Raw genomic sequence first — 27125 nt, forward strand, 5'->3', positions numbered from 1 at the left:
ATTTCTCAGGATTTTCCCGGTTGTTTCATATTTGATTTTTCATAAGCACAAAAGCATCCATTGTCTAGATCCACAAAAAACCTTATTGGTATTTTCACTGGGATCATGTTAGAGGCATAAATTAAATTTGGAAAAACTGGCTTTTTCCAAGGGACGTCTTTCTATTTGTTTGAGCCTACTTTTGTATCTTGTGGAAATCTTTTGAAGTCTTCCTCAGACAGGCTTTGCCCGTTCCTTGCTAAGTTTATTATCTTGCTAAGTGTTTCCTCTTTGTTGTTGCTATTGTGCTTTCTAATTGGCTTTTATTTGTGTAGAAGAAAGCTACTGACATCTATATGTCAGATTTTTATCCTGCTACTTTAATGATTTCTTTTATTGTTTGATTTACTTTTGTCATTGGTTCTCTACGGTCTTCCATTTATTATTTATTATTTATTGTTCTGGTTTATTATCATGTCATGTGCAAATAAAGATAGTTTTGATTATTTGTTTCCTAGAATTCATGCTTCTAATTGATTTCTCTAATTGCTAATACCTCTAGTACAATTGTGGGATAGTAATGGTGACAGTGGGCATCCTTGTGCTGATCCTGATACTTGTGGAAATGCCTTCCCATCACGTAAGATGCTAACTTTAGGATTCAGGCATATAAAATACTTTATCATGTTAAGAAGTAACCATCCATTCCTGTTTACTTAACTGATAAATCAGGCATGGGTGTTGAATTCTATAAAAGGCCTTTCAGCATCTATGGAGATAACTATACGATTTTTTTCCCCTTAAGTGTATTATTATATTAATGGATTTTCTCATGTTGAACCAACCTTGCATTCCTGGGGAGAAACACCATTTGGCCATGGTGCATTGATTTCTTAATGTTGTATTGGATTCAGTTTATGAATAATTTATTTAGTACTTTTGCTTCAATATTTATAAGTGATGTTGTTTTATAATTTCATTTTTTGTACTTGCTTTGTGAGATTTAGATACCAATGTTATACTTCCAAAAAGGAATTAGAATGTTCTCCTTTATTTTCAGTGCTCTGAAACAATAAAGAAGGGAGAATAGCTGGTCTTTGAAAGTCTGATAGACTTCCCCTGTGAAACTACCCAGGCCTGATGCCTTTTTGTGGAGTAGCTCCTTCATGATTTTCTCTGGGCTTTTATGGAAATTGTTGCTTTAAGCTTCCTGTGTCAAACGCGGCTGATACCGGTCGTGTATTTCATCTAGGCTTTCGTATCTATTTTCATGGAGGTCTCAAAATATCTCTTACGATTTATTCAGTTTTACCTGTTTCAATGGTTATGTTCCCCTCGTCATTTCTTATTTTATATATTTGTGCTTTCTCTTCACTTTTTATTATTAGCAAATGTTGTAGCCATATTGTTACTGTTTTAAAACCTGTATCTTAGAGTTGTTAATTAGATCTATCACCCCTCTGTTCTCTGATTACTTTCTGCTTTACCCCTCACTACCTTCTTCCTTGTGCTCTTTCAGTTTACTTTGTGGTTCTTTCCTAGCTTGCCGAGCTGGGAATTTAGTTTGTTTATTTTTATTTTTTTGTTTTTTATTTTTACATTTATTTTTATCATTATTGATAAAAGTGTTTAGGGACATGTACTTCGCTCTGATCACTGCTGTAAATGTATCCTATAAATTCTGTTAGGTAGTGTTTCCACTTAATTATCTTTTTTTCATTTTTAATTTGTTTGTTTTCTCCCTTTCATCCAAGAGTTGTTTAATAGAAGGTTCTTTAAATTTCCAGATGAAAAGGTCTTTTGTTGTTGTTTTTTTGTTTTCATTAATAATGTCCAGTCTTAGTACACTGCTATCAGAGTACTGTTTATAATATTTCTACTTTATAGAACTTACTGAAGTTTTTCCTGTGACCTAATATATGATACATTTTTATAAATGTTCCATGTGTACTTGAAAATAGATTCTATATTATTGTGACATAAATGTATACATATGTATTTAAATATATATCCATAATATCTACCTTGTTGATAATGTTATGTTTTTGCCTACTTGATTTGTCTTATACTGGGTGCAGTATGTTAAAATCGCCAATTATTAGTGTGTTTCTATCTAAGTCTCCTCATTTCTTTATAGTTTCTGCTTTATAAAGGTGGCTCCCATGCTATTTAATACATAGCTATTCATAACTGTCCTTTAACTATTTTGGTTTGTTACTAGCCCCCCTTTTTTCCAAATGCATTAACTGAGCACTTCTATGTGCAAGGCAGTATCCATAAACTGCCATTTATCCTTCCATGTATCTGGGAGCAGAGGCCACAGAGGGACACAGAGATGCCTTGCCTTGGTCATAGACACCTGTGGTTCTGGTACAAGTGTTGCTCACTTAGGGCACCAATTGTTCTAGAAAGAATTCATGACTCCTGGGATACTCCCATGTGTCCACCCAGCCAGCTTCCTAGAAAGCACCTCCACAGCCAAAGCCAAGCAACCCACTGCTGCTGAGAATAGATGCTTCCAATCCAATCATGTTTTTAAAAAACTTAACACAGCAGAAACCAAGCAAATCCTCAAGGTTATGGATTCCTGACACAAAACCACGTTCTGTTCAGCTGAATTATGCAGACTTCTTATGAGCAGACCGAGAAGGGCTTCATCTTGTATCCAGAACAACTGCAGGGAGCTCTCTGCACCCTGGTGATTCCACAGCACCCTTTCCCCACTGCCTCTTTATGGTACCCACTCCCAGCAACTCAGCGAGCCAGCAGAGAGGCACCCTCTTTGAGCATTTTGGAACCAAAGTCGGCATTCCTTGGCTAAGAGTCAAGTCAGGATGTAAATGCAAAGGGAGCCAGCTAGACTTTATTGATTAACAGAGTACCAGGTGGCCCCAAGTGAACTTGGGGTTAATCTGCAGGCTGGGGGAGAGGTGTGGCTTAGTTCAGTGCCATTAACACAAGCTCCCTCCTTGCCCCAACATACAGTCAAAAATATTATGTAAAATTCACCAGCCTAATTACAAATGCCGAGCTTTCATTTGGTAGGCAATTAATAATCACTAGAAACATAAATCAGGGCAGAGACACAAACGAGAGATAACTGTTCACAAATCTGTTAAACATGTCAGCAGAGATACAGTCTGGCCAACTTTCACTCTATAAGGGCTGAGAACTTAGGGCCCAGAGTGATGAACGTATTTACTATCTGGCCTTTTAAAGAAAAATTTGTCAACCTCTGGACTAAGGAGCAAACAATATCTTTTTATTATGTGAAGCCCCTGATTTGGGGGTTGCTACCACAGTTAGCCTACCTATATTTACTCGTTAATGTAATTTTCCTTTATAAAAAGTTTAAGAAAGAGTGGAAGCCACTTGGATCAGCTACCCAACAACAGTCCACCCAAGAGGGGTGGAAATATTACAGCCACTGTGATGGTTAAATCAGACTATGTGCACCCAGGTCTCGATTTCTAATACTATTTTCCAAAAAAAGGAAACAGGGCTCCTTGGAGAAAAGGCAGATTTCTGCCTCAGAGTATGGAAGATGAAGATGTTTGCCAGCTTCAGAATAACTCCAGATTCTTAACTGTATATGGCATTCCTCAATTTGATTTTGAAGGGCAAAGTTGTCCCCTCCCCCAAAAATTGTTTAAATATTTTTCCTGTATTAAAAATAAAAATAATAGATAAAAATAATAAAAATAAGAAAGAAATAGTATGACAACAAAGTTGACAACCTAGATGAAACAGACCAGTTGCTTGAAAGGCACAGTCTGCCAAAAATCACACAAGAAGAAATAGATACTCTGAATAGGATTTTAGCTATTAAAGACATTGAATCAAAAGTTAATAACCTTTCAAAATGAAAAGCACCAGGCTCTGAAGGGTTCACTGGTGAATTCTACCAAAAAGGGAGTCAGGAAATATACAAGATGAGCTAGGGCCTGTCACAAAGTAAAGAAGTACTAAAAAAAAAAAATCCACATTGATGTAGCTATGTCAGTGTGAACACAGGGAACATCTGAAAGATGGCCCAAATTCAGGGAACATCTGAAAGAGCAATTTTAGCAATGAAAGGAAGAAAGTGGCATTGCAAGCTCAGTATCTAAGCATAAATAGCCATCAATCCATATGGATATAAATAAATGACTGAATAAATAAGTAGAGGAGAAGGGACAAATCTCCCACTCAAAAGAATTCTAGATAATTTATGTAGATACTCTGCCCTGAAGGGATGGATCCTCCAATCTTCCAACAGGAGGATCCAGGACTTTAAGTGAGGGCTACCTAGTGACCTCCTTCCAAAAGGACAGTATGGAAGGAGGGCAGGAGACAAAAGGAACCCCTGGAGACACCTGGAAAACACTACCTCAGCCAGGTGACCTCGTCAACATCCACAACAGTAAGTCAGATGGACGTCAGCTATCCTTGATATGATGAGAAGAGAATGGCGCTACACCTCTGTAGTCTTCCTTCCCCAAGATGCAGGAGCCCAGCCTAATCATGAGCAAAATAGCAGACAAATTCCAGCTGAGGGACAGTCAACAAAACACCTGACCAGTCCTCCTCAAAACTGTCAAGGTCATCAAAAACAAGGAAAATCTAAGAAACTGTAACAGCCTAGAGGAGCCTGAGGAAACATGGTGACTAAATGCCATGTGGAGTCCTGGATGAGATCTTGGAACAGAAAAATGGTACTTCTCTAGTTTTTCCTAAGGAAATCTGAATAAAGATTTTAGTTAATGATAATGTGTCAATATCGGTTCATTAATTGTAACAAAGGTACCATTCTAATGCAAGATGTTAATAATGTGAGAAATGGAGTGGGTATATGCATGATCTTCACAACTCTTCCATAAAGCTAAAACTGGTCTAAAAGTTTATTTCAAAAATGTTTTTCCTAAGTGCTCCATAGGCATCAGGCTCATGCTAAATACTGGACCCACAAATCTCACTCAACCCTGCAACCCTATGAGGTGAACACTTTTATGGAATGAGTTAGGAAGTGGTCCGACGGCTTCTATCTTTTGAGAAGTATTGTAGAAAACTGGTATAATTTCTTCCTTAAATGTTTGGTAGAATTCACCAGTGAACCCATCTGGGCCTGGTGCCTTCTGTTTTGAAAGGTTATTAATATTTGATTCCATGTCTTTAATGGCTAAAAGCTTATTCAGAGTATTTCTTTCTTCTTATGTGATTTTGGCAGACTGTCTTTCAAAGAACTGGTCCATTTCATCTATGTTGTCAATTTCGTGGTCATAATATTCCTTTATTATTCTTTTAATGTCCATAGAATCAATAGAGATGGCCCCTTTTTCTTTTCTGATATTAGTAATTTGAGTCATTTTTTCTTATTTTTTCTTAATCTGGACAAAGGTTTATCAATTCTATTGATCTCTTCAAGAACCAAGTTTTGATTTATTTGATTGTCTCTACTGATTTCCTGTTGTCAATTTCAGGTGAGAATTTTTATTATCTTCACCTTAAAGGTGGGGAGGCTAAGTCTGGGAGACCTCCAGGGAGATTCACGTTGGCCTGACCATCGCTACAATTCACACTTTTTTCATTATACATGCTGCCTCCAGTTCATCTGCTCTTCCAAAACTTCTTGACTAAATAGTATATACCATGATCTGGTCTAGAAACCTACAATTGGGCCTAATACGCCAGAGCAGACACCCAGACAGGGGATCCCAGACAGTCGGCCTCTGGATCCGTTTGTCCCCACCCCCAACCCAGGTGGAAGAGGAAGAAAGACAAATGAGCTAGCAGGTCAGAAACAGCTGGAGCTGGTGCCCAGGACGCTGGACACGAGGGTACTTGGGCTCTACCATGCGTCCGCCCCCGACCCTGAGGACACCCTCTAGACAACTGTGTGAGGTTTCCAAAGGATTCCAGAGGGAGCACTTTGTCTCCTGATGCCACCCTAGCTCTTCCAGACACAAGAGCACCAACTCCTAGGAACAGGGCCCTCAAATAGACTCCAGGCAGGTGGCAGGTGTTAGCAGGCCCCCTCTGAGCTTCTCAGGGCTTTTGCAGACCCCAAAGTCCCCTGGGTGATCCAGGAGCACGCGTCTGCCCCCCTGGCCAGGACATCTCACTTTAAGAGAATCCATGCTGCAAAAATGTCATCTTACAGAATGCAGCAGGGGTGGCTAACCATATTACAAAAGGATTCCAGACTTTAATAAGAATAGAAAGCTGTCCCCACCCCACTCCTGTGTCCAGTGGGGAGGAATCTGAGGTCAGAACGGACAAAGGAGGGTGTGCACTCAAGGCCAGGTGGCAGGAACCAAGGACCCAGGGGGCCAAGTGCAGAAGGCCCTGGAAGTGGCCTCTCAAGTCATTTCAGGGTTGACCTAAAGAACATCAATTCCATATGACTGGGAGCAGAGAAACCAACACAAGGTGTGGGGAAGGGCTAACAAGATCATGAAAAGGGAAATAACGTATCTGTGAAATCACAGTGTTTGTCGGCAGGAAAGAGCTTTCCCTGACACCTGGTCTTCTGAAACCATGTGGGCCAGAATGGCCAGAGGGACTCAAGGGGACCTCGCCTGCTCCCCTCAGCTGGATGCTGCCAGAGCGAGCTCTGCACAAAGGTGGTGACTGACAGGTTTGCATTTCGACTCTGAGCCCAGCCCGATTCCGGGACACATCCCTCACTTCTGGTGCCACATGGGTGGCTGGGACTTTCAAATTTCAGTTTAGCAATGGAGTCGCTTTTGCAGGCAAAAAAGAGAAATTCTCGAAGAGTATGAAAAAGAATATGTATCTATGTATAATGTATAACTGAATCACTATGCTGTACACCAGAAACTAACACAACATTGTAAATCAACTATACTTCAATTAAAAAAATAAATAAAATCTATGTAAGAAATTTAAAAACAGAAAAGAAGAGGAGGAGGAGGAGCCCTCTGGGCGGCACAGGGCCGGGCCCAGCGTCACGCCTCCGCCCCTCCCTTGCTCGGCGCCACACCCGCAGCACAGGGCGCGGCCGCCGAGCCCTGGGGGTCCTCAGACACCGAAACTGCGGACTTGGCAGCAAGGGCACCTCTGACCAGGGAACGCGGGTCCGGGCCCAGCTTCTCCGCTTACCAGTGTGAGCTTGAGAAACCTACTTCACCTGGGCAGGCTTCAGCTTTTTTCATGTTTCAAACCAGTGCCTCATACATTTATATCCACCAACAAGGATTTATGAAGCGCCTACGATGTGATGAGCACCCTCCCCAAGCCAACACTGAGATGAATACAACGCAGACCAGGAAGTATCGAGGACGAGAGGTCAGACAGCAAAGGCCAGCCGGAACCCAGGGAGGCAGGGCACCAGGGGTCAAGGAGCAGGGGGCCAGCGATGGTGGGGGGTGGGATTCAGGGCAGCGGGCAGGATTCTGCAGCGGCGAACCCTGCAAACGCGCATGCGCGCACAGGCCCAGCGCTGAATCCTAACTGGTGCTGAGGAGGAAGGGAACTGCAGCGTGGGAGGGGGTTCCCTCTTGAGGGGAGGGGGCCGCAGGTGGGCAGCAGGGCTCTGAGCAGCATCGTGGGCCCTGAGAAAGTGCAGGGCAGCACCCCAGTGCACCCTACCTCGCACGCAGACGGACTGTGAGCAGCCACGCGGGTAGGTCAGGCTGCCCGGCCCCACCCCGCCGCGGGCATCCACGCCTCCCTCCCCCAGCTGCTGCCCTCCACGCCTCCAACGCATTCAGCCTTGCAAAGGAAAGCACATTTTGGAAAGGTTGGGATTCCGCATTTTAATTCTGATTACGGCTTAATATGACACGTAGGCCATTTGGCTTTGTGCCTTTCTCCCGAATGCATGAACATTTTAATGGAATTGGGTTAGCATGCGAACGTGTGGCCAACTGTTCAAACAAGACACTCTATCTGGCTTTCTTGAAGAGCTAAAGCAGGTGATGGGAGAACAGAAAACAGAAGAATAGTAATTCCAGAGCCAGACATTTATGCATTGAAAGGAATAGTCCCGTTGTTTTACTGACACGCACCTAATGTCTCCATCACATATTTCACCGCATTAAAACCGTCACAAGCCTCACACCCAGACGTCAATGACCCTGTCTTTTGTCCTTCCCAGAGTGTCCCTGGGGACCAGAGGCGACACCTGGACACCTGAAAGGTGCCAACGGGTAGGCATGTGCCTGTCTCATAATTTACAAAGTTTTTTTTCCCTAAATTTCTACTTTTCTAACTAATCGTAGTTAGAAAACTCAATATTCTTTAGAATTTTCTAAATTATTTTCAAAAGGAATTTAGAAAAGCCCCCCCCCCCCACTAATCCTGGGGAGAGACAAGCTGGATGCCAGAGTCGGACAGAGGACACTGCCTGCCCGCCATCCCTGGGGACTGCCCCTCCCCGGCGAGAAGAAGCTGTCCGCCCAAGACCTCCTCCCGCAAGGGCCCTGGAGGGCAGAGCTGCTCCCCCAGGGCTTCGCACCCAGCATCCCCAGCTTCTCCCAGCCTCCCAGGTCAGTGGGACACGCAGCGGAGAAACAGGCACTGAGGCCTAACTTCTCTCTGCTGGCCCCTGGCTGGGAGCAGAGGGAATCGTAAGCGGTGGGGTCCAAGGTCTTCCCCCCACATCCCCTAAGGCAGATTTCTTGGCATCTCCTTGGAAGTGGCCACCGGAGCCGGTGGCCAGGTGTCCTCACAGCTCCTGTGTGGGCAGCACATGCCCCTCACGCTCCAGTCTGGGTGGAGGGAGCATGTTCTCAGCCCCGTCTCCTTCTGGAAACTTCCAGTCACACAAGAGCTCTTTGGGCTACTTCTTCCCTCATCCAAGGCACTTGTAAACAGTAACTTTTTGAAAAAGGGCTGTGTGTATTTTTATGCACCCAAGATTTATGGAAATAATTAAGAAATTTGATTACAATTCCATTGTGGCTGTTTACTTGGAGAACAAACCTTTCATGTGAACACTTCCTTGCGCTGACTAATGCACACGGGTTTCTTTTTATTTTTAAAGCATAAATTTTCCTTGTTGAGAGTGACTTGGTAGAGCGGCTGCAGCTGGGGCTGTTTCACTAAGTTTTTAATCTAAAAAGTCCTGCAGAAGAATAATACAGCCATTTTCTCTGCCTGGCAGAGCTGCTCGTTCAGGGGACGGACGGCTTGGGGCGCTTTCTCTGCGCTGCTCCTTGCTTGGCGGGGGCAGGAGGGGAGGGGATGCCTCCAGTGTCAGGGGACACAGGGTGTGACAGTTATGGGAACAAGGAAAGGGACGGGACAGAGCCTCCAGAGGCACTTTGGAGGGTAGGGGTAGGGGAACCTCAGTGATGAGACAACCCACAGTAAATCCTGGGTCCTGATGGGCTCCACTGGGTCCCACTGGTTTCTGTTGGGCCCGACTGGGTTCCGCTAGGCTCCACTGGGGTCTGGTGGGCATGGTGGGAAGGAAAGTCTGCAGTTGTCTTCCTCCTCACATCCTCCCCCACCAAACCAAGTTATCACACAAAGATGTCTAGAGACAATAAGCTTTCAAAAACTCATTCTCTTGTTCCCTGCCCTGGTACAAAGATTTAAGAAGGGACCCAACATTAATTAAGCACCTACAACTGCCAGGTGCTGAGCAGGTGCTGCTCCTTCTACATCTCATTTCATCTTCACGACTCCGCGAAGCAGGGACGTAACTCCTGGTTTGGGCAAACGTGCAGGACAGGGAAAGTGGAAGAACCAGGATTCAAACGCGGACATGTGGACCCTCAAGAGGCTGGGGGCAGCAAACTGCTGTTTCTGCAGCCTCTGAGAGAAACGGCACGAGCTGGAGGGGACCTCGGGGGACCAGTGTCCAGCAGCCTGTGATGCTGAGTCTCGCCCCTGAGCCTCCACCCGCACAGACTGTCACCAGCCACGCTTTGGCACAGGATGGATGGACAGAGCTGGGCCCAGGGGAGGGAATCTAATTTTAGCTCGCAGAGACTCAAATTGCTGGTGCAGAAGATCATTAAACACTTGGCTGTCCCCCACCGAGTGGCTCGCCGGCGGAGAGTCTGCAAAGACGCACGAGGTGAGGAGCCGCAGCGTCTGCGTCACCATCCCTCACGCCTCACTGCCCGGGGCCCCGGGGACGCCAGCCGCTTCCGGGTGCTGTCCCAGGAAGCAAATGTCCTTCCTGCTGCTGAGTACGTGTCCCCTGTCCCCCGCCCCCGCCACTCCTCCCCCGCGCCTCCCAGGGGAAGGCCTGGCGGAGAGGCGGCAGCCTGGTGAGACAGTGGCTTAAAAGTCAAGGAGCCGTCCTGAGGCTGGTTCTCACCGAAGGGACATGTGCAGAAATTCAGACTCCATGTGCTTACTCACTCCCTCGATGCCCTGCCGCCTGTGCTGGACACCGGGACAAGGCAAGTCCAGTGCTTCCTCCTCCCATGGGCCACTGAAGGACACCCCGTACCCTGCCTCCCCAGAAGCTCTTCTGGATTAAGAAGCAGTGGGTGAAGATTTCCATTTCCACTGGCTTCAACCCAAACCTCCCTCCTGACAGTGAAAAACAAAATGTTGGGTGAGGGGCAGAGTGAGAGGGGAGAACTATGGGAAGGGAAACAACCCAAATGTCCATCAGCAGATAAACAGATAAACAAAAGGTGGTCCATCCAACCAAAGGACTATCACTCAGTCTTAAAAAGGAAGGGAATTCTGACACATGCAACAACATAGATGACTTGAAAACGTGGTGGTAAGTGGAAGAAGTCAGACAGAAAAGGTCATGATTCCACTGATATGAACTGTTCAAAGAAGACAAATCCACAGAGACAGAAAAGAGATGAGTGTCTTCCAGGGGCTGGGGGGCGGGGACTCCTTAAAGTGCTCAGGGTTTTACTCTGGAGTCATGGAACTGCTTTGGAAACAGATAGACATGATTACACAATATTGTGAATGCACTAAATGCCTCTGAATTATACACTTCAAATAAAAGGGCTAATTTTAGGTTATGTGAATTTCACCTCAATTTTTAAAAGTTTATAAGAGAAGGGTTTGATTTGAGGGGAAATAATTCATAGGAAGGAGGTCCTTGAGGGCAGAAACTGTTTCAGTGCAGTCAATAATTGTTGACCACCTAGTCCTCATTGGTCATGTGCTCTGTGCAGCTGACAGCGGAGCATGCGGAAGGAGAAAGAAATAATCATGATAGGAGGTAAGTGTTGAGCAGATCTTGGAAGATAAAAAGCTCACCAGGTAAACAAGGGGCAGAGAAAAGGGGACAGAGACATTCCGGGGAGAGCGCACAGCACAAAGGCACAGTTTTGAATGTGTGGCCACATTTCTAGGTTGACACAATTGAACATATTCCTAACAGCTCACTGCCGCTGAAAATGATAGATGTGACTCCAGCCTTCCCTGATCTGGCCACTGGACAAACGGAACCAGGAACAAGCTGTGTTTTCCTCCAGTTCCAGGAGAACGGGTCAAAAGCAAATTTATCAAGGAGTGAAGCAGTCAGGGAAGGAAAGCTGTGACAGAAAAGCATGGAGAGGCTGACAAACCCGGCACTATTAATGGGAGCTTTTTTTAGCACAACTTCCTCGGTCATTTGTAGAACAAATAAAAACTAACATTGGTAAGGATAAATAAAATTTGAATGACACAATTAACAAGCTTGACCCAGAGAACACATTTAGAACATCGCACCCACCAAATGGAGGACACACATTCCCTAGTCCATATGTACTGGAAACAATATTGGGTCTCAAAAATTTCAAAAGGACTAGCATCATACAGATCATGTTCTCCAAATAACTATTTATTAAACTAGAAATCAAAAATTAACTTAGAAACCAGTAACAAAAAGATGCTAGAAAAAGCCCTGTTGAAATGGAGCAGGACCCTACCAGGACTTCCCAGAACAGACGCCCACCCCCTTGCCCCAGCATGTCCTCCACCTGCCTCTTGTCTGTAGAAAACCGTTAGGCAGAGAATAAATTTAATCAGAGAAATAAGATACAGAAACAAAGGGAAATAGTCAAGGAAAACAAAATAGTAATAGTTAAGTCACTAAACAAAGTCAAGGACCTTCGGTTCCTCCTGAAGGGCTGTAGATAATATTCTGAGCCATGTCCTTTGATCCATCGTGTAGATATTGAAACCCTCACCAGGTGGAAAAAGTTAACCACATGATGACCAGACTGTAGCCATGACATAAACTGCCACAATTCTGAGAACTGGCCTCAAAGAAATGGAAACAAACTGACCCCAGAACTGAAGATTAACTATACTTAAAGTAATCAGGATGACACTGATCAGATCACCACATGACTAACTTCAAGATGACTGTCAGAGCTGACTGCTCTGCATGTAGTCCCCTCCCTCCAACTATATACCCAGAAATGCCCCTATAAAAGCTCTTGCCCACTGATTGGCGGGGGTGGTTGACCTCTGGACATGAGTTCACCCTCTTCCCCCAGCTGCTGGTCTCTGGGATTAAGCATACTTGCCTTTCCACCAACACTTGCCTCTCAAGTATTGGCTTTCAAGTGGCGAGTAGCCAGACTTGGAAATAGAAATTTCCAAAAGACTATATGTTTGGAAATTAAGAAATCAGTTTTAAACAACTCAAAAAATAGAACGGAAGTTATAAAATATTTAGAACTAAATGATAATCAAAATACTACATATTAAGAAGCCTGGGACATAGCTAAAACATATTTAGAGAGGAATTTATAAATTTAAATGCTTATCTGGAAAAGGGGGAAGGTTAAAAATCAATGTGGCAAGCTTCCAACTTAACACATTAGAGAAAGGAAAGCAGATAAACTCAAAGGATGAAGGAAGTAGGGGATGACTATAAAAGAGAAATTAATACAACAGGAAACAAACATGAATAGATATGAACAACAAGGCCAAAGGCAGCTCTGTGAGAACAATACAGTTGACAAAATTCTGATGAAAAAAGGGTAATGGTATCAGGACTGAAAAGAGCGTAACCAGAGAAGCATCAAAAATTAAAACATTAACGGTGGGGGAGGGTGTAGCTCAGTGGTAAAGCACATGCCTAACATGCATGAGGTCCTGGGTTCAATCCCCAGCACCTCCATTTAAATAAATGAATGAATAAATAAACCTAATTACCCCCTGAAAAAAAAATTAAAGTTATTGAGTGGACATATGACAATAAACTGGAAACTTAAGTGAAATGGACAAATTCAAAGAAAAAAAAAAGCTTATCAAAACTGCCCTAAGAAGACACAGACATCTGAATATTCTTAAGCACCAAAAAAATTGAAGCAGTGGGTATCAGACTCAGATGGTTGTACTATGTAAATAGTTCTATGAAATATTAAGGTAACAAGTAATTCTGATCTTATGCAAATTATCCCAAAGCATAATTATTCCATAATCTCAGACTAACACAGCCTCAGACTAACACCATGCCTGACAAGAACATCATAAGAAACACAAAGGCCAGCATTATTCATGAGCATCGACGCAAAGCTACACAAAATCTTAGAAAACCTAATCCAGCAATGTAGACAGCAAGGGCGCGCCATGAACAAGCTGGATTTGTTCTAGGATTAGCTAGCTTAACACTATAAAAGAAATAAATGTAACTCACCATATTCACAGATTATAGGAGAAAAGTTATATGATCATTCTTGACAGCTGCATAAAGCGTTCAGTAATATTCAACATCCATTTGTGATCAAAACTCTTAGCAAACCAGGAAGAGAAGACAACTTCCTTGACCTCACAAAGAGTTTATATCACACCAAAACCAAAACCTATGGCAAGTGGCACTCTTAATCATGAAACATTAGCGGAATCACAGACATGGAACAGGAGTTCCTACCATTTCTGCTCAGCATTGTACTGGAAATCCTAATCTGCCCAGTAATGCAAGAACAAGGAGTAAAAGATACAAGGTTTGAAAAGTAAGAAGGAATACTCAGTTTTCACAGATGATGTGAATATCCACACAGAATCTAAAAGAATCTGTAGACAAAGTACTAAATTAACAAAAGATTTTATCAAAGTGGCTGAATATGAGGTCAACATACAAAAATAAATTACATTTCTACACAACAGCAACAAAAATATAATTTAAAAGATACCATTTGCAGTTGCCATTAAAAATATAAAGTTCCTAAGAATAAATGTATTCATAAAATATAAAACCGTATGGGAATTTGTTAAAGAAGGCTTACGTACGTGGAGAGGTATACTACTGAGATAGAGAACTCAGTATTATGAAGGGGTCAGTTATCACCAGGCTGATAAATAGATTCAACGTAATTCCAGTCAGAATCTCCATAGAAATTTGAGGATCTTGACAAAATTATTTTCCATAATGTTCATGAAACAGCAAAGGTCAAGAATAGGCAAGACACAGCTGATGAATATGTAACAGAGGAGGTGGGGGAGAGCTTGACCTAACACTTATCAAGACATTTCAGTATGATCCAGCAATCCCACTCCTGGGCATATATCCAGAGGGAACCTTAATTCAAAAAGACACATGTACCCCACTGTTCATAGCAGCACTATTTACAATAGCCAAGACATGGAAACAACCTAAATGTCCATCGACAGATGACTGGATAAAGAAGTTGTGGTATATGTATACAATGGAATACTACTCAGCCATAAAAAGAATGAAATAATGCCATTTGCAGCCACATGGATGGACCCGGAGATTGTCATTCTAAGGGAAGTAAGCCAGAAAAATACCATATGATATCACTTATATGTGGAATCTAAAAAAGAGAGAGAGAGAGAGAAATGAACTTAATTACAAAACAGAAACAGACTCACAGACATGGAGAACAAACTTATGGTTACCCGGGGGCAAGGGGGTGGGAAGGGATAAATTGGGAGTTGGAGATTTGCAGATACTAACTACTACGTATAAAATAGATAAGCAACAAGTTCATATTGTATAGCACAGGGAACTATATTCAATATCTTGTAGTAACTTAGGGCGAAAAAGAATATGAAAAAGAATATGTGCATGTTCCTATATGACTGAAGTATTGTGCTGTACACCAGAAATTGGCACAACATTGTAAACTGACTAAACTTCAGTAAAAATGTATATTTAAAAAGACATTTTAAGGCTTTAATAAACTATAGAAATTAAGACAATGATGTACTGTGACAGAAATAGACAAACTGACCACTGGAATGGAATAAGGAGTCTAGAGACAGAGCTACCCACATAGGACTACTTGATCTAAGACAGAAGTCATACATGGAAACTGAATACATGCAGATCACCGGGGAAAGAACGAACGTTCAATAAATATGAGGACAACTGGTTTTCAACACAGAAAAAAATGAGAATTTTCCTACACAAAATGAACTTCAGATGGACTTAAAGTATAAAAGCCAAAAACACAAAACTTTTAGAAGATAATGTCTATAGTCTGGGATAGGGGAAGAGTTATTAAACAAGAACAAAACAGAGGTAACCACAAAATAAGATTGACAAAATTAAACTAGGCCAAAATTGAGAATTTCTAGCCACCAAAAGACATCATTAAAAATACTTTAAGTCTCAAAATAGAGACATTTGCCACACATACAGCTAACAAAGGGTCAGTACCTAGAAACTATAAAGAATCCTCAAAAAATCAACCGATCACTAAACGACAAACAATTCTCACTTATAATAATGTGGGATCTAAAAAGCCAAACACACGAATAACATAACAAAGCAGAAACAGACTCACAGATACAGAGAACAGATTAGTGGTTGCCCGAGGGGAGGAGGGGTGACGGGCTGGGCCAAATAGGTGAAGGGGATTAAGAAGTACAAACTTCCAGGTATAAAATAAATAAATCACAGGGATGGAATGCACACACAGGGAACACAGTCAATGACTGTAATAACTCTGTGTAGCGACAGACGGTTACTAGGCTTAGCACAGTGACCAGTCTGTAATGTACATAAATGTCATCACTGTGTCTTACACTCGAAACTAAACAACATTGTATGTCATCTATACTCCGATAAAAAAAAGGAAAAAGAAAAGACAAACAGTTCAGTAGGGAAAACATGGGCAAAGGAAATGGATGGACAATTTACAGAAGAAGAAACCCAAATGGCCAATAATATTTGCAGAGCAGCCCAACCTCCCTGGTAGTGTGGGAAATGGAAATTAAGACATAAGAAGATATTTCATGATCTTCAGGTTGGCAAAAATGTTGGAGTCTGCAATCAGAAAGCAGAGAAATGGGAACCCTCACACTGGTAGTTTGGAGTAAAAGTCAGTACCATCACTTTGGAGAGAAATTGGACAATCTCTGGCACGTTGAAGATGTATGCAGTCTACCACCACGCAGTTCCAGCTTTAGGAACGTGGGGACATCTGAAAACACACACACACAGTTTCTAGTTCACTTACCTTAACTGCTTTATGGAATGTCACTGCGTTAGCATATATGTGCTACGGTTTCTCTAAGGGGTGTGTGTGTGTGTCTGTAAGCAAGAGAGAGGAGGGGAAAGGATAAAGCGAGAAAAATGTTGCAAGAGTGTATTGGATGGAATATGAAAATGAATACATGTGTATGTATGCATAACTGGGACATTATGCTGTACACTAGAAATCAACATATTGTAACTGACTATATGTCAATTAAAAAATGAGGGTATTGGATGGTCTCATTTATATCAAGTTATTAAATCTGCAAAACAATGCTATGTATTGTTAATGATGGCATAAATATGTGATAAAAGTATAAAAAATACATTGCAGTGAAAAATATGCATCAGAATAAACAATACTCTCCCTGGGGCAGGAGGGAGGGGAGTAGGACCAGGATGCCTATGTGTACGTTATGCTTTATTTCTTTTAAAAAATATCAAATGAAAGGGGGCAAAGAGTAAGACTTGATTAAGCTGGGTGTTTCGTAAACAGGTGTAATTATAATATTCTCTATATTTGTCCATAGGTATCATTTTATGAAGTAATCAATAATCCATTTTCAATAAAGATCTCCAGCCACTAGTATATATATTGACCACTTTTGTCCATCCTGGGGTGATTTTGTAATCTTAACCAATTTTAAGTGATTTGTCCAACTTTGATTTTGTTGTCTTTTTAAAAACTAGATCTTTTTTTTTAGCCAGCAATGTCTATTATTGTCATACGTTGAACATTTTTCAATTATGTTGTCTTTAAGCAGCTTTCCAAATACTCTTTCATAAAGACAAGTCATGGTTCCAAAAAGGTACGAAGGGACAACCAGTTTAATGTGGGACTGTCCTGAAAAGAACGATACCGTTGCGGGTGATTCCCCACTGACCAGGAGGGCGTGGGTGCTCGTCCGCGTCATTTCTCCTGGTGCTCCAGGAGCCACAGGCGCTACTGGCCCCTTTGCCCTAAATGCTCTCACACAATTAAACCGTGGAGCTAACTTCTATTAGCTCCATTAATCATCTTTTATAAAGCTGAAATAAACCTTACTGGCCAAAATGCTGCAGAAACAAGTAACAATTTTAATTTTTGAACAATCTGTCCATTTCCATTTCTCTCTGGCTTCCAAATGTGAGCTCAGCACTCCCCATGGGGCCTGACCTCCAGCCCAACCCAGCACGTGGCCGGACGGGCCAGTCCTGGGCACGGGACCCGAGCGGATGCTACGCGTCGCAGGCCCCACGGTTTTGGAATTAATAAAGCGCTAGGCGGCGTGACAGGTGCCAGCTCAGACACAGGCCACGCTGGCAGCCAGCCGCCTGCCCATCAAAGCCCCAGCACTTCTCTAGAATCCTCAGATTAAATAAATATTTGGCAAAGCACCACTGGCGAAAAGGATAATAAATTCAACTCAATTCCCACCACCAACTGGCAAATTCCTTCCACAACCCAATCCAATCTGTCTGCCTCAACTTCCAAATAGCTGGTAATGGGGCCAGCTGGGGCCTGTGGGATCCTCGGAGCTCCGAGTCAGTGTCTTAGGCCTTGTTATTTGCCAAAAATTCTGAGATAAAACGCAGAACAGACTTGACTTCTACGCTAGGGTCATAATGAGGAGGAACTCACGGAGTGGGGAACTGGAAAAGCTCTAACTTGAGGTACCCCTTGTCCGGGCCCCTCAGTGCTGCTCTGCGCACACAGTAACAGCATCGCAGGAAGAGTCTGGACTACCTCTCATTCATTCAACAGGCATTACTGAGCACATACAAGGTGCGAAGCCCAGTGCTAGAGACTGGAGATACGGCCGTGAATAATACAGACACGCTCCCTACAAAACAGAAAGTCCAGTCCAAGGGGAGGTTGTCCCAGCACCACCAGGTCTGGCCCCAGAGGAAACGTGCTCTCTCCCCAGGACCCTGTCTCCCTCTGTGGCCTTCCCAGATGCTACCCTTTCTCTCGTACCCCAGGTATCCCAGACCTTACACGTGAATGAAGCCGATGCCCTCCCTGTTTCCAGTTACCAGCTCCAAAACAGTTTTCCAGCTTCCTCTCCCAAACCCCAGTTCCTTTAAGGCTGGCGCCACTGCATGCTCCGGCCGGTCCTCCCCTTCTCATTGCTGCCATTGCAGACCTCCGGGCCACCCCGCTCACTCCGGTCTGTTACGCCCGGACCACTCTCCTCTTCTCCAGTTCCGTGTCCGCCATCATTTGGGGTGAGCTGGACATCCGTGTGGGGACCCTTCTCTCCCCCGGCCCCTCAGCTCCTCAACTTCCTTCTCCACCCCAACCCCGGCCACCCAGACACCAATAATGGCAACATCTCTGAAGCTGCCACACAAACTTTCTTTCTCTGACCAGCATCTCCTTCCCTCCAGTTCACCAGTGCGAGGACTCACACCCAGTAATTCCCGGGTTAAGGAAGATTTCCAGCCTCACTGGTCCCCCACTCTCCATCGCTAACCTCAGACTTTCACTGCTCTCCTCACCTGGATTTTAGGGTGTGCTGTTAAATTTCCTCCCAGACGTCATGTCCACCCTCCCCCTCTCCCTGCACTGAGAAGAGGAGGAGGAGGAGAAAAAGAAGAGGATGAAGAAGAGGAAAGAAAAGGAGGGGGAGGGTAGTAGGGGGGAGGCAGAGGGGAGAGAGAGAAAGAAAGAAGAAAAAGGAGGAGGAGATGAAGGAAGGAAGGAAAGAAGGGAGGGAGGGAGGGGGCCAAGAGGGAGGGAGAGAGAAAGAACACACCAACCACTGGAACTCCGCTCCGTGTCCGGACAACGGCGCCTTGCTGCGAACGGTCCAGGCAACTCTGCCGATGAGTTTCAGGTAAAATCCAGGACCACCCTCCCTCCTTCCTTTCTCTGTGAGTCCACTCAGATGACAATGTCACATGTCCTCACCCCTCAAACATCCAACATCACTTTTGTCTGCCACTGCCCAGATGCGACTAGATTTGACATTTCTCCGAGAAAATAGGAGTGCTCCATCGTGAACTCGCTCCCAGCACTGCGCCCCCTGCCCCCTAATCTTCTGTCCTGCCCACATCACCTGCCCTTCCCGGCCTTCTTTCTTGCCCCAGGAGGAACAGCATCCCTGCTCCTCTCAGAGGCTGCTGTCCTCTTGGGCTCTGCTCCAGCCCCTCCTCAAGGACTTTTCTTCTCCGACTGCCCTCTCTCTTCTGACTTCTCAGGTGCCATCTCTCTAGTGAGTTCTTTCCATCAGTATTTACAGATTCTCTAGGGTCTCCATATTACTAAAAAAAAAAAAAAACTCTCCTTGACATCATATCTCACTCCAGGTGCCGTCCCATTTCTCTGCTCACCTTCACCGCAGAATTGACCAAAGACGCTTCACTGTTACAACTTACTCCTCTTTCTGTCCTTCACTCACTCATGCCATTTCAATACACTCTCCATGCCACTGAAACTGGCATGTATGTGGCCACGTGTATGGCCACTTAGCCTTTAAATGACTATGACTTTCAGTAGCATGTGACACTGGTGCCTGAGCCCTCCTCCTTAAAACATCTTCCTTTCCTGTTTCTGTGATGCTAGAGGTCATGTGTGGGCTCCTTTAGTGGATTCTTCTCCACTTAACCCCTAAGTGCGGGAATACCCCATTGCTACAATCCTAGACCCACCTCTCTGCCTTCACCCCCTCCGTGGGTTAACCAACATCCTCTGACTTTAAATCTGTGTGTGTGCCGATGAGCCCAAATGTGGATCTCGCCCCCTGGCCTATAGACTTGTATATCAACTGCCTTCTTCCCATCACTTCTTGGAAGGGCTAGGAGGCATCTGAAACTAATTTATCCCAGAGAGAGCACTTGCTTTAGTCCCAGCCCTCCCCACCTCACCAAATGGCACCATTCCCGCTGCGCTACCCCAGGGAGAAGGCTTCCCGACTTCTCCTTCCCTCACTGTAATCCAGTCCCCCGGGAAGTCTGTCAGCTCTGCCGCCACGACGCCCCACTCCCCGTCCACCTCCCTCCGTCCTGGGGGCAGACCCCCACGCACGGCAGCGCCTCCGGGGGGTCCTGCAGCAGCCTCCCAGCGCATCTCTTGCTTCTACTCTTGCCTCCTAAACTCCATTCTCTACAACCAAAACTTTTAAATGTTTAAAATTAAATCTCTGGTGTGAAAACAAAATAGAGCAGCCCCTTTGGAAAACAGTCTGGCAGTTCCTCAAAAGACTGAGCGTAGAGTTTCCATCTGACCCAGGAACTCCACTCCGACACTATGCCTACGAGAACTGAAACCACGTGTCCATGGAAACACTTGTACAGGAACGTTCACAGAGGCCAAAAGTGGCAACAACCCAAATGTCCATCAACTGATAAATGGATAAGCAAACTGGTCTATCCATACAACGGACTGTTACTCAGCCATAAAACAGAATGAAGTATCAACACATCAGTAAACCTTGAAAACATCATGCTAAGTAATAAAAAAAAAAGCCACAAGAGACCACATGTTAGGTGATTCCATTTATATGAAATGTCCAGAACAATAAGTAGATTCATGGTTGTCTTGGGCTGGGTGGGTGGGGGGTTGTGGGAAAACGGGGAGTGACTGCTAATGGGAGGAGGGTTTCTTTTTAGGGTAATGAAAATTGATCGTGGTTCTAAAACTGACTGTGGTAATGGTTGCACGGCTCTGTGAATACACTAAAAATATCATTAGAATGTGCACTTTACATGAGTGAATGCACTGTATGTGAATTGTCTCAATAAAGCTGTTATATTTAAAAAAAAAAAACCTAAATCTGATTTTATCACTCCCTTGGTTAAAACCTTCCAATGGCTTCCACTGCACTAAAAATAAAACCTAGAACTCCTCACTGTGACCCACAATGAAATGTGTGGTCTTGCCCCAGCCAACCACTGGGATCCAAGATCTAACAACTCTCCCCAGGGCTTACTGTACGCCAGAAACCCTGGTCTTCTTTCTAGTCCTCAAACATATCAAGCATGCCCTCCTTTGGGGCCTTTGGAGTCGTTCCTTCTGCCCGGGATGTCCCTTCCTTCTGATCTTTGCTTGGCTGGTTTCTTCAGCTCCCTCAGGTAGAAGTTTAAAGCCACCAGCCGTGGGGTGGTCGATGTTCCACCACAGACACACACACCCAGTGAACTGTATTGCATCACCTTGTTCTGTCTTCTTCGTAACTATTGTTGCTGTTGGAACCTATCACATTAATCATTTATTCACTTACTGTCTTTCCCGCAACAGAGGTCAGCTCTGTGAGTAAGAACCTTGCCTCTCTTCTCCGGCACTCCATCCTCAGCGCCTGGATGGAGGAAGCACTCAGTGAATAACTGCTGCATGAATGAAGGAAAGAGATCAGAGGAGGCTTCCTAGGGGAGGTGACAGCTCAGCAGAGCACCTGAGGATGAGTGGGAGTTACCCCAGAGGTCGGGTGGAGGAGTGTTGCAGGAAGTGCGAACAAGAAGTAAGAGCCCGCGGGGAGAGAGTGCATAGCGGTTAGAGGACCTGAAAGATGGACGGGATGGTCGGAGAAGGGCGGCCTGGGGCCAGACCAGGCACTGCCTCGTGAACCCAGTTCAGGAGGTTGGATCTTGTTAAAGAGTAGGGGGCAGGGGCTATGACATATTAAGTAGGGAATGGCATCATTACAATGGAGCTTTAGAAAAATCATGCTGGTCTCAGTAGAGAGAATGAATTGAAGGTGGGCAGGAGAGGAGACAGGGAGACGAGGAAGAGGCTGTTGCACAATCTGGGAAGGAGATGACGGAAGCCTGAACTCGGGCGGGGCAGTAAGGGCAGAGAGAAGGAGTCTCAGTCTGGGTATTCAGGAGGCAGGGTCGACAGGAGGGTGATGGACTGGGTGTGGGAGCTGAGAGACAGGAGAACTCAGATGGATGGAGCTGTGCACCGCGGAAAAGAACTCAGGCGAGCGCCCATGCGGGGCAGGGAGGAGTCCAAACAGAGCTGTCCAGCAGCTGAATTCCTGTTCTGAAACCTGGAGAGCTACCTGGGCTGTAGATAAAGGCTTGGGCGTCATCATTAAAACGAAAGTCATAAAAACAGATGACACTTCCCAAGGGAAGTTTTTAATGTGAGGAAACAGAGCCCGAGGCTACATCCTGCGGGTCACAGACATTTAAGGAATAAGCACAGAGGTGGGAGCTCGCTCACCAAGAGAGAAAGAAGCCAGAAGTCAGAAGGAAAGACAGAGGGTGTGGTGTCGCAGAGGAGCCTGTTTGAGGAAGAAGCACCTGCTGAGATGCACAGAGGGATGAGGACTGAGCAACGGTCTGATAGGGACCTGGAGGGCGCCGGTGAGAGCACTTCCAGGGCCAGGTTATAAGCTGGAGGAGACAGCCAGTGTGAGACGATGGCAAGACGTTTGGGGGAGGGGCAGAAGTGGAGGCAAGATTATGCATACATTTTATAGAAAGATATAGAAAGGAGGTATAATGGGCGGAGCCAAGTCATTAAGAATCATAGCTAACAGAGAATAGTTGCTGCATTTGTATGGTGTGCCAGGCACCATCTAAGCACTTTAGAGATATTGATCATTTCTCCTCTAGACAACACCACCATGGAGGAGGCACAGTGAGGCGAGGCCACTCCTCCATTTATGCAGTGATAGGGGGAGATGAGTGTGCAGAGCTCAGGGAGCTGGAGATGCCCCCATTCTTAGATTTCCCAGGGGAGGCAGTCAGGAAGTTGAGGGTGGGGCTTCGCTGAGGACACTGGCTTCTTGTCTTCCGTCTCGTCTCGGCCGGAGAAGCAGGGAGCGGGACTGTTTGCTGAGAGCGAAGAGGGAAGGTTACTGGATTTGAGGCTTGCATTGCCAGAGTTTGAATTCCAGCTGCACTGGTTTATGTGTTTTCCTACTTACATTTTAAAGTAAGCATGTGGAAAATACCCATCACCTTTGCAACTAAGTAAAGCCAAAAGCTAAAGAGCCACTTTCCAGAGTCATGAGAGCGTCACGTTTACCCCACGCTGGATCCCCACTGGTTCCCCGCCTGGACTCTGGCTCCCCCTGGGGATGAGGGGCAGCCCCTCCCAGACCCAAACTATGCAAATTCTATTTAAAACTGAATGGACTCGTTATTGCCTCTAAAAAATATCTTCAGAGCCTTATCAATCCTTTAATATTTTTACTGCATAATATTTAACACATAGAAAGATATATACTCTGTGTATGTAAATTACAAAGTTTGAATAAAAGACTCATTAACCCACCCAACTTGGAAACTAGAACATTCCACATAAAGCCTCTGTAGGCCTTTCTTTGAGGTCAAAAGCCCAAACAGAGAATCACAGCCCTGATTTTTTTTAACCTTATTATTTTATTGTATTTTATTTAATTATTTGGGGGGTGGTAATTAGGTATTTATTGATCTATTTATTTACTTATTTATTTAAATGGAAGTACTGGGGATTGAACCCAGGACCTCACGCCTGCTAAGCACGCACTCTACCACTGAGCTACACCCTCCCCACCACCGTCCTGATTTTTGAGTTTTTAATTCCCTCAGATTTTTTAATCTAGTTTTACCAGATACATATGAATCCTTGAAAGATATATTGCTTAGTTTCTCTCCAACATTTTATTACGTAAACTATCAAACATACAGAGAAGCAGAAGAATTTCACAGAGAAAACCCTTGCTCCCACCGCCTAGATCCTACAGTTCACATTTTGCTATATTTGCTCTGTCTTGTAATGATCCATCCCTCTATGCGTACATCAATCCTTTTTATTTTCTGATGCATTTCAAAGTAAATTGCAGACATTACTACACTTCTGCAGGCGTATCATTAACTAGAGTTCAATATCAGTTTGCAGGGTTTGTTTTTTTTTAAGTAAAATTTACAGAGACTAAAATAAATGCACGGATCTTGAATATATCATGGGATGAATTTTGACAAATGCACGTATCTATGTAACCCCCAAATCTGTCAAGGTGTGGGGCATTGTAGTAATCCAAGAAAATGCCCTCACGTCTCCTCCCAGTAAATTGCAGACACCGTCATCCACGGTAGAGGCAACACTGTCACGATTTCTATTCACCATAGATTAGTTTTGCCTAACCTAAAGGTTCATGTAAATGACGCATATGACATGTATTCTTTGCGTCTGGTTTCTTTCACCCACTGTAACGTCTTTGAGATTCACCTGTGTTTTGGTGTGGCTCGGTAACGTGTCCCTTTTAATGCTGAGTAGTATTCTCCTGTACGAATATACCTCTCTTTATCCATTCATCTGTTGGTGGATACCTGAGCTGCCTTCCGTATTTAGTTATTATGAATAAAACTGCCAAGAACATTCTTGTACAAGCGTTCTCATGAACTTACACTTTCATTTCTCTTGGCAAATGTCCAAGAGTGAAACTGCTGAGTCATAGAGTAGATGTGTATTTAGTTGCGTTAATAAGCGGCCACAAGGCGGTCATGGCATTTGTATCCCCACCAATAATGTGTGAAACCCTCTACGATCCCATGATTTGCCAATATGGGCGTCCTCGGTCCGTTTACATTTTAACCAGTTGGTTAGGTGTGTTGTGTACCTCGCTGTGCTCTCAATTTGCGTTTTCCTCTCCTGTAGGTTTTGATATAGTTACCCTTCATCACACGAAGTAAAGGCCCTTCTATCCGTGACGTGTCGAGAGTTTTTACATTCATATGCGTTGGTTTTTATCAAATACTCTTTTTTCTGCATAGGAACTCTTTCTGACTCATGATTTTCTCAGGGACAAGGGAGCTGATGGAGAATTTTTGCCTTAAACGCCTCTCTCTTATAGTCCCCGCTGCTCAGAAACTTGCGAATGGTGGCGATGGTCTCATAGTAAAGGAATAGCACCAGCAATAAAGGAAATCTTGTCTAAAGTGTAGGAAGCGTGACACGGTTCAGATAGTCGGAAATTGTAAATGATCTGCTTGTCATAAAATTACACAGTGGCCTTGGAACCGTGCAAAGGACAGTCGTTACAGTCGGTGCCTATACTTCTGAAATCGTCTTGGTCTTGGTGTGAAAAAGCCCAATCAGGCTTAGCAAAGCTGTAGGCAGTGTGTGGGAAAAAAAGCCTTACACTATTTTATATTCATTCTGGGGCCTGCTCAGACTCTTGCAAAAAACGTCAGTCCCCTGCAAGATCTGTGGTTCACCTGAGTGGTCAGTGTAGGTCCCAGGGAGCTCATTTGGAAGGGAATTCGGCTCAGATGTCCCCTCCCTGTCGAGATGCCCTCTCTGGCCATCGCAGGCCTGCTCAGCATCTTCCCTCTGTTCCCACATGTGTATTTCTGTCAATATCCCTCCTGTATTACATTATATCCGGCCATTTACCTGTCTGCTTCCTCCACGAGACTCTAAGCTTGAAGACAGAGACAATCTCTTGTTTATCATTATGTCTCCTTTGGGGCACAGAGCTGGACCTGGAGGATGTGCCTGGCACATGCGGAGCTGAGTGAACGGAGGAACTGCTGGAGAAACATGCGTCACCCACCCCTAGGCACATGCGGGGAAAATGACCCGGGAGACACGTGGTCTGGAGCTGGGGTCCACCATGCTGTGGAACCCCAGCTCCTACAGATGAGAATCTCAGTAGAGGGGTTACTCCCCAGGTTCAATCCATTTACCTTCTGGCTTTAGGAAAGGATACCCCTACACTATGTTAGTGGGCAGACCCACTTCGGCATCTTCTGCATTTTCACTGCTCTCTCCTACAGGGACTTTTCAAAGTGCCTCCCAGAAGCCCAGCCTAATTCTGTGTAGCGATGCTGCAGAGGAAACAAGGGCTGCTCGCGGTGGGCAGAAGGCCCAGCACCCTGCTTAATGCTAGCCCAGCACCTCCAGGTACACCTGGGACACCTGGAACCCCAGGAGGGATCTGCTGGGTCCAGGATCATCTAGGAAGCCAGTGGCAAGATGGTGACAGAAGCCTAACCCTAGGGCTCCCGGTTCCTTCAGGCTTGTTCCATATCACCACCCCACACTTTAGGGGCTACCACTTACCTCCAGCCTTACAAAGGCACATGCAGTGTCATCGATGAAGTGCACCCAGGATGCCTCCCCCTCCCCTGAGGGACCCCAAGCCGAGGGGAGAGGAAGAGGGTCACGGAGCCCAGGCCCAAGAATGGACCGTCTTGTGCAGGGAGCCAGCAGGCTAAGGGGGGGCTCCAGTCCCCCCACCCACCACACACCTGATGTGGATGGTGCACTGGGAGGAAGAGGAGGCAGGCTGACCCCTCGCCATCTCCTACCCCTTCCCTCCCTTCCTGGTCCAAGACCTTTCTCTTCACTCACTTGGCCCCTTTCCTTTGGTTTATGTTATTTCTTCAGAGGGTCACCTACAGTGGAGGGAAAACAGCCTCACTCCCCGATGGGCTGGGGGTCTGTCACTCCCCTCTCTCCCCATAAAATGATGCTTGTAAATGGGAAGTTCAAGTTGAACTGAGGTGTGTGCCTTTCAAACAGGGGCCTAAAAGGCTTCCAATTCAGTGTTGAATTTTTTCCCTTCCACCAAGTGACAGAGACCACGGCCCCCGATATAGACGCTGGGTTTTACACTGCAGCCAAGGTTCCTAAGTAGTGGGGATTTTGTCTTTTTCATGAATACAAAATATTTCCATTAAAATCTACCTTTTTTTTCCTCTCATTCCAAACACCGCAAGAGACAGGAGCAGGTTCAAGACATTCATTATGTGTCTCTCGTGGTACCTCCCACGGCAGAAGCCTGATGCACTACCGCGATGCAGTATCCCCGCATCCGCCTAACTTGCTTCAAGTGTCTGTGAAATGACCTGGAGGCGC

The 27125-nt window shown here is 44.9% G+C and overlaps 1 protein-coding gene and 1 non-coding gene across 2 annotated transcripts in view; one reads left to right on the top strand and one right to left on the bottom strand.

The window, feature by feature from the left end:
• The window catches only part of CAMTA1 (calmodulin binding transcription activator 1), an 819414-nt gene that overhangs the window by 480870 nt on the left and 311419 nt on the right, over positions 1-27125 (bottom strand). The window lies entirely within an intron of this gene.
• Positions 12952-13024, top strand: TRNAV-AAC (transfer RNA valine (anticodon AAC)). The gene has a single exon. It is a non-coding gene; the product is annotated as a tRNA-Val (tRNA).

The sequence above is a fragment of the Vicugna pacos genome, chromosome 13, assembly GCF_048564905.1.
Source record: "Vicugna pacos chromosome 13, VicPac4, whole genome shotgun sequence".
Taxonomy (NCBI): Eukaryota; Metazoa; Chordata; class Mammalia; order Artiodactyla; family Camelidae; genus Vicugna; species Vicugna pacos.